We start from the raw sequence: 9,123 nt of genomic DNA, 5'->3' as shown, positions 1-9,123 counted from the left end.
TGCATCCCCAGTGGCTGGAGCATAGGTGGTGGAAGGCTGCTGACCATCAATTGAGGAGAGTGCAGATGGCCTTGGAGGGCAATCTTGAGCAGCTCTGGGCTGGGAGGGCTGCAGCAGTCTGGCCTGGCTGGCTGACAGGCAACGGCAAGGGCACTGGCAGAGTGGCAGGGGTGGGAGCAAGAATGCTGTCATCCTGAGAGAGGACAGCGGGTTCATCTTCCATGGTGACACTGCCACTCTCCCGGGGCGGTGCCTCAGCAATCCTAGTGATCTGCTGGAGAACAGATTGCTGGAGTGCTGTGACACCCTGGAAGCCCCGTTCCACTGTGGAATCCAGAGCCAGTCTGAGTTGCCAATGCAGCAGTCAGACCTTGAATGGCAGGTGTTTGTGCTGCAATGGAAGCTGTGACATCGGTCATCAGACACTGCATCATGGTGGGTTCCACAGGAATGCTGATGGAGGTGACCACCCATGTGGGAAATTCAGGGCTCCAAGGTCTGCACAAGGTGAAACTAGAACTAGGGGGCTTAATCTTAGAATAAGGGGCTGCTCTTTCAAAACTGAGATGAGGAGAAACTTCTTCACTCAGAGGATAGTAGGTCTGTGGAATTTGCTGCCCCAGGAAGCTACATCATTAAAACCTAGAAGTAAAGCGAATTAGGGGTTACGGGGAGCGGGCAGGAAATTGGACATGAAGCTGAGTTCAGATCAGTCAATGCCCTGTGGGTGGCGGAGCGGGCCCAGGGGCTGAGTGGCCGGGTCCTGCTCCTACTTCTTGTGTTCTTTAGATTTGAGGTTAGGATCAGATCAGCCATGATCTTATTGAATGGCGGAGCAGGCTCGAGGGGCCGATTGGCCTACTCCTGCTCCTATTTCTTATGATCTTATGTTCTTAAAGCCGTGTGCCAAGTTAGAGCGGGACTCCTCCATGCCCCTTGACATTTTGCACAGGCTTTTTGGCAGGCTTTCCAGTGCACCGAGCATTTGGTTGTGTACGCCCATCAGCCTTCTTCTGTAGCCTGACCCATTGAAGTCATCATCTGATTCCTCTGCAATAGAACTAGTGTGCGACCTCGCCCTCCAGCAAGCTGGTACCTGTGGTATCCATTCCCTCTGCCCCAGCACCTGCGCATTTGTGTCCAGTGTCTCACCATGTGCCGATCCCTCCTCTAACCTAGCCTCTAAACTATGCGCAGTGTCAGTCTCTGAGTTAGTGGCTGCAAGTGTAAGATCAAGTGATGGTGTGTCTGCATCATCACTGTCATCTTCCTCTAAATTGTGCCGGTTCCAGTTCTTGGGTATCTGGAATGACAAAGTGACACGGGTTGAGTTGTGGTGAGGGGAGAGGAGAAAGTAAGACGTGCGTGCTGACACCATCTGCAGCACGTGAGTCATAAAAGACTGTGGGACGAGGGAGAAGTAGGAAGCAAGAAGAAGGATTAGGTATGCAGAGACCCTCATCATCGATATCTCCAGCACTGCAAGTGGCCACAGCCGCAGCGATGACCCGTCCAATGAAAGACAGCACTGTCTCCTCCATGGGGTTGAGGACATGTAGGCGTGCCTGTCCTCCTCCAGTCCTTTCTTGCTACCTCCTGTTATGCGCCACCATCTCCTGCAAGAAAGAGGGATGTGTGTCAGTGAGTGTTCTGCAAGCTGTTTGGGTGATGTGGCTGTCATGGTTGAATAGCTGCCAGTGTGTGTGAACTGTGAGTTGTGGATATGAGCCTTGCAAGAGTAGTAATGTGTGAGGGTGAGATGCAGCATCTGATTTGAAGAGTTGCATCCTGATTGCAAGAGTTTGTTGGTAGGTGGGTGATGGGGGGTGTAGTGCATGGAGCAGTGGATGAGGCTAGTGGTGCAGTTGGTAGGATATGCCACTTGAGAGTTGAACTTACTCCCTTGACCACTCGTGTCAGATCATTGAACTTCTTCCTACACTACATCCATGTGTGTGGTGCAATGCTCCTGGCATTGACCTCATGCATGACTTCATCTCACTGCCTCTTCAGCATATGTCTGGAGGGTCTCCTGCACCCCCCTCCCCTGTGGATAAAGGATGCCCCTCCGAGCCTCCACCTCTTCCACCAAGGCCTCTAGTGCACTGTCTGAGAACCTTGGTGCACGCTCTCTCGCAGGCCCAGCTATTCCTCACTATTCTGCAGCACAAAGTTAGTTGCCAAATGAATTCCAGCTCTTCCTGCAGCCACAGTGCACCCACCCTTTAAGCGGTGAAGGCTGCCTTTAAGTAGTGCTATAGACACTCCCAATATCAGGGCCCCCTGCTGGTGCATGCAGCCAATCAACAACGCAGGTAGCACTGGCTGCACGCAGCAATCATTTAAATGATCAGGCAGCACAATTGTTATGCGCAGCCTGCATCGCAACCAACGGGCACAGGTTAATCGCACACCGCGATCCCAGCATCCGTTTTCAGGGTTAACCAATTTAACCCTCAATGTCTTCGGGAAGGAGGGGGAAATTTAGCTGCAAAAAAAGGTTTATAAAAGAATTAACAAAAATTAATTTGTTGTGAATTGAATTTTTATCAGTTTCAATAACAATACTAATAACGTAACATAACAGAATTTTGGGAAATGATAGGCTTTCGGCCAGTGTTATGGTACCTGTTGTCTGTGTTAAACATCTGGATCGCATTGAACAGCATCCGACTTCTCATTCACATACCAGCTTTGATACAGCCAAGCACTCACCATAACAGAAAACCTGACCTAATTTTTCACAGAAAAAAAGACGGCAACCGATTACAAACAGCAACCCATGTTCTTGGCTAAAGCCAAGATCTGCCACACAAAAATATTTCCAGGTCAGTATGGTACAGCTTTTATGTGATACTGCTTTTTAAAAAAGTTTTACAACCGTGTGAACGAAACATACAGCTGTAGAAGCTACCATGACGAAACCAGAGGAATGCAGACAAGAATCAAAATTAACGGCATTTCTTTTCTCACTTGCAGGGTTGTGAATTCACACTCGTCTTTGCATGTGTGATGTCCTTTATTGTGATTGCAATGGCCTTATATTCACATGGTTGCCTATCTGCCAGAAGTTGCTTTCATATTTCAACAGGTCTGGCAGCTCCAACTGACATTTTTGTCTACGATTTTCACTGCTTGAAATGACTATAATTCGATGCTCACGCAGGAAGGAAAGAAACAGCAATTTGACAAGAATCCTTTGGAAGACAGATACTGGTGAAACAAAGGCAGCTTTTGTTCCCCGTTTTCACAAGCATATTTCATTCATTTTGGCACTACAGTGTTTATATTCATTTGTTCAATACTCCGTGACACCACATGTAAACTGCATTAAATCTTCCAATAACATTTTCAGCAAAACAACTGCATCTGAGCTTTGTTTTTTTATATGTTCCCAGTAAGATACAAACAAAGAACTTTTTAATAGTGCTTCAGTATGTGCAGTGGCAGAAGGTGCATGTAAACGCCTCAACGCACTGATTTCACTTGTGTATTCAGGAGTGCTTAGATATTTATTGATTAGTTATTTTGCATTGATTTTCAATCCGCTTTTGTGCCAGCTCATCAAAATTCAAGAGGAGCATCGGGGAGGAAATAGCTTTGAACAGGATAGCATAAATATATTTACTCCATGGCATAAAAATGGAAAGGGAAAAAAGGGGCTCTTATTTTTCATAGTGATGAATATGCAATTTTTTAGAATCATAGAATCATAGAAAGGTTACAGCACAGAAGGAGACCATTTGGCCCATCGAGTCCGCACCGGCTCTATGCAAGAGCATTCCAGCTAGTCCCACTCCCCCACCCTTTCCCGGTAGCCCTGCAATTTTTTTCCTTTCAAGTTTAAGGAAACATTTAAACAAAACAAATATAGGGGCTGAAATTTCATTGGTGGCACAGTGGAGAACCAAGCACATTTGCCCTGGCAAGTTCCACATTTATGGCACAGAGAGAGCCAGCTCTGGTCACCAACTCAAGGAAGACATTCAAGAATTGGAGGTAGTGCAAAGAAGAGCTACAAGGTTGATCCCTTGTATCAGAGATGTGAGAAAAGATTGGAGGAGCTTGGGCTTTTCAAATCTTGAAAGGAAACATTTAAGAGATTATCTTACAGTGCTACATAAGATAGCAAATGGAGTGGAAAAAGTAAATCTGGAAAATTACTTTAAAGTAATTTGTATTAATAGGACAGGGGACACTGATTCACATAAGTAAAAAACAACTTTAAGATTGATATCAGGAAGTTCTTCTTCACACAAAGAGTGATCAACACATGGAATTGACTCCCAGAAGAGTAAAGGAGACAAAAACCCTGGAATCATTTAAGAAACAATTGGATTCTGCAATGCAATGTTTCTGGATGGATGGGCCTAATATCCTCCTTCATTTATAATTATGTTGTAATCTTGTAATAATAATGATGTATACCAAGGAAATTGGAAAAGGCCCAAAAGTTTTCTAAATCACTCTGACAGATCAGGCAGAACAGCCTGTTCATTTCTGCTGGTTGTGCACCTGGTTTAATAAGTGCACAACAATGTGTTGTGCCATTGATGTGATATGTCAGAACTTGTGGGGCAGCAAGGACATGCCCTTAAGGACATAAAATTAGTGCCCCTAATGAGGCTTGCACCGTAAAGCAGGACACGTCTCCCTCTGCCCAGTGCTGAACTAGCATAAAGTGCAATATCTCACTCGCCACCTGCACCCCACCCCCCCCCCCACCACCCCCATGCCTGATGCCTGCTGAACATCTGTGCCACCAACCTTGTTGGAGCAGACTTTCAGCCCTGTAGTTTTAAATATATGCACTGCCAATGCTCCATTCTTTGTCTAGAGAACAAAAGTGACTTCTCTTAAAAGTAATTCATTGCATGTGAAGTACATGCTTCTGAAAGATCTGATGAAAAGCTACTTACATCCAAGTCCTTCTTTCTTTAAATAATGATGCCTGGATGGTGAATTATTTCTGAATTACACAACACCAAATGGGGAGGCAGATTGGGGCAAAATTTTGTAGTCACCGCTTGAACAGTAATCTGATGGAGCGAATCGCCCGCCCGTTATAAAACCCGCCCAATTTTCATTCCATTGATTTCAGGGAATGAAAATCAGGCAGGTACTACAACAGGTGGATGATCCATTCCACCAGATTACTGTCCAGGCAGTGAAGACAAAAATTTACCCCAGTATGTCCTCTGATTTTCACTGTAGTAAGATGCATTTGCTACATTGCAACATTAATAGCACTTCTCCCAAAATTTGGGAAGAATCAACTTAAAAGCATATAAGCCGTACGCATTTAATTTCCCATTAAAAAATAAGTCTTCTGAATGTGGTGATTTATGCTGCGAAGTAGTTCCATTGGTATCTTTGATTCCTCATCCAAGTGACCCATTCTTCATGTGTAAGCCAGACAGTGAATCTTGTCAGTTATTCAAATGGTTGGGGGAGATATCACAGCCAAGTCTGTATTTCAGTCTAAGGTGAATGCCAGCATGAGACAGAGGGGCATCAGAAATGTGCCCAAAGTTATGCTTGTGCCTGCCTACCCCATACTAATGAGATGTTCGTCTAATGATCCCACAAACTCCGGCAGGGTAGCCATGATGTGGAGATGCCGGTGATGGACTGGGGTGGACAAATGTAAGGAAACGTGGCTAACCTGTCTGAACACCAACGACACCTTTGATTGAGAACCTTTCACTCACTCACCTGACGAAGGAGATAATCTCCAAAAGCTTGTGATTTTAAAATAAAATTGTTGGACCATAACCTGGTGTTGTAAGATTCCCTACATCTGGCAGGGTAAGCATTGGAGGGGAACATAGGCTCAGTCCCACCACAACTGCTAGGATTGCTACTCAAGGAATTTCGAGACCTAAGTATTTAATCTACGATGCAAAATATGAATTATTTAGATTATGAATTTGTAGGCAATTAGTGCTCTGTATGTAATTATTTGTATCCTAAATCTAATATAAATTTTCCATTTAGGAGGTAAAGCATTTCAAATAATTATATAAAATTAAGCCACAGGATAGAATAATATTACAGCACATTTATATTTGGCATAATGCAGTTACTACTCTCTACATAAATTATTTTCCATAACAAATCCAAGTAGGAGAAAACTATTTAAAATAAATGTTAAACAATATTTAATATGCATCACAATCAATAATGAAGAAGAAAATTGATAAAAATTCCAAGGAACACTATAGTCCCAATGTTCATGACATACACAAAACATTTTATTACATGGATAGATACTGTTAGTGTTTTGCTGCATAATTCTATGAATATTATTATAATATATCTTAAAAATAAAAGCAGATATGTAAATATGTAGAATTATTTCATTTGTGTATTTATTTCTTAAAAAGCAACTGTTTTAATTGTGGGTAAAATTTAGTCTTACTATAGTTTCCACTGCTTTCATCATTTGCAGCTTATTTAAGAGTGCATTTGAATCACAAAAATGTTACAAAAAAGATAGAAAAGTTACAAAAGGTGCCATCAGGAGAAAAGTTTGTATTTCTGCCTAATGCCCAGAGTGTCATGAACTGTAATTATGCACAATGTGTTCATTGAACTGTACTTGATTTAACCTGCAAATTGTATAATCTGCATTGTGTACGTTTGGAATGTGATATGACAACTGTCATATCACATTTTGCTACAAATTTTATGAATAAAGTATATTTTTTGAAAAAAAATGCAGCATACTAGGGAGCCTATATCCTTTGGGAGAAGAGTTTTAAACCAAACCTAATTCATGAACAGGTCAAGAAAGTGACTGTATCTATCGGGCTAGCAGTTTTTGCTATTGGTACATATAAGCATTGTGTGCAGCATTTTATAGAATCTGCTGAAAAATATTTCATGACTGGATACTTTGTGATTTACTACATCCTCACTGATAACCTGGATACTCTCCCTTCCATGGAATTGGAAGCTGGTAGAGAAATTAAGTCATTTAATTTGCTGAAAGGCTCAATTGGGTTAATTTATCGAAAACAAGAATGTCCCTATGAAGCAGCAGTACCAAGATGAATTTCAATATATATTCTGCATGGATGTTGATCAATTGTTTGCGTATTATGTGGGATCTGAGATTTTAGGAGACTTAGTTGCAATTTTACACCCTGGCTTTTACAATGCACCAAAGAGAATGTATCCATATGAAGAAAACGAGATTTCAACAGCACTTATTGAATTCACCCGTGGAGATTATTACTATACATCAGAATTCTATGGCGCAAAAAGCAAGAACATCTACAAATGAACTCTTACCTGCTCTTAGCTTATAATTCAGGACATAGTATTTGATTTTACTGCCATGCTGTTTGAGGAGAGTTACTTGAATAGATCATCGACAGTAAGGCCACCAAAGTTCTTTCTCCAGTATATAGTTGTCTGCCGGAAGAAAATCAGGTGAATTTAATGTGAAGAGGATCCTATATTCCTGTATAAAGGATCTTTTCTGATAAACAATATGTGGAAAAGCTAAAAATAATGTTCACTGAGAGCCCTTCCTATATCAAGATCTAAAAATAGGAGATGCATACTTTAAGAATCATCTATTATGTGCAATTAAATTTGAAGTAATTACATGTTTTAGGCAATACTTTGGAAAAACTAAGAAGTTTGCTACTAATGTCTGAGTTTAAATTTCTAAAATTAGTTAAATTGTAGCAGTGATTTCCTAGTTGGAATCTATATAATGATACAATTTTGAGCGGGGGGGAGGGGGAGGGTTAGCAAGCTGTTAATGTAATATAATTTCAAGACAATCTTCTTTGCAGTAGTCCTTTCTACTTTGAAATAAAAGGTGTTTAATTGTTGCTTAGAAGTAAAAGAACTCACAAATACAGCAGTCAAATTGTGAAGGATGTTAACATTTAATGTAAATCACAAAAGGGACACTCGGCCTGAAAATCATCTGGCCCACTGCATCGGTGTAAGTGCGGCAGAGCAGGAATTGAACTCTGCTGCTGACCTCCAGACCTGTGGCTTAACCAATGTTTTGTACAACTTTATCATCACCTCTTTATTCGTCTTTTCCTATTTTTAAAACCCAAAATGCTATTGGGCTTTTTATATGGCTCTATCTACCTGTATTTGCACTTTGAGGAAATTATGCTAGGAATTCCCTTGGCCCTGCCCCTGCTCTGCAATTGTCACTTCATCAGAAACACTGTCTATGCAAGTAAATGGCATTTTCCACTTCTGATGAAATAACAGTGGCAGAACGGCAGCAGCTCCAAGGAAATTTTCAGCCCATGAAATTCAAACCCTCGGTGTCTCTGTTCATCCATATCCTTCAGTGTCTTTCCGTATCCATCTTTCCATTAAGTGTATACTCTCATTCCTTCTTTTGTTCCCAAAATGTAATAACTCACACCTATCCACTTTAAATCGTGTCTACCCATTCTACTAACCTGTCTGTCCTCCTGAAGTCTTTTACAGTTCTCTTTGCTGGTTGCCAAGCTCCTGTTTTTGTGTCGTTAGAAAATTCCCAAATTGTGTTCCCTATACACAAATCCATATCACGAAAACAAAAGTGAACTCAGCACTGACCCTGAGGTAAACAACTTTTAACCCTTCTCCATTCCAAGCAACACCCATTTACCTTAACTCTGTTCCCTATCCATCAACCAACTTTCTATCCATGCTGTTACATTTCCTGAATTTTTGTAGAGTGAAGTCATGCAAAGTGAAGTCACAGCAAACCTCCACAATGTGCAAAATCCAGCCTGGATCAGAGTGCAGTTCCCCTTCGAACTGATCCAGATACCCTGAAACAGATTATCTGGCCATTATCTCATCGTTGTTTGTGGGACCTTGCTGTCCACAAACTGGCTGCGGCATTTCCCTACATTACAATGGTGACTATACTCCAAAAGTACTGATTGCCTGTGAAACACTTTGGGACATCCTGAGGTTGTGAAAGGCGCCATATAAATACAAGTTTGTTTGTTCATGCTGGAGAGTCGGGCACTTGTAGTAGTGTTATCAATGCAAAGGATAAGCCTTGTTGCTGAGGAGCCATCCAGACACCAGCAGATCTTTGCTAAAAAAAAGTTGGCAAACTGGACTGCTGTATCATAAGGGCATCAG

At 41.9% G+C, this 9,123-nt stretch overlaps 1 pseudogene; it reads left to right on the top strand.

Moving 5' to 3' along the window:
* Positions 1-396: 396 nt before the first annotated feature.
* LOC137320628 (globoside alpha-1,3-N-acetylgalactosaminyltransferase 1-like) lies at positions 397-7,452 on the top strand (annotated as a pseudogene).
* The last annotated feature ends 1,671 nt before the right edge of the window (positions 7,453-9,123 follow it).

Source organism: Heptranchias perlo, chromosome 4, assembly GCF_035084215.1.
Source record: "Heptranchias perlo isolate sHepPer1 chromosome 4, sHepPer1.hap1, whole genome shotgun sequence".
NCBI lineage: Eukaryota > Metazoa > Chordata > Chondrichthyes > Hexanchiformes > Hexanchidae > Heptranchias > Heptranchias perlo.
This window is presented reverse-complemented; position numbering and strand designations above follow the sequence as displayed.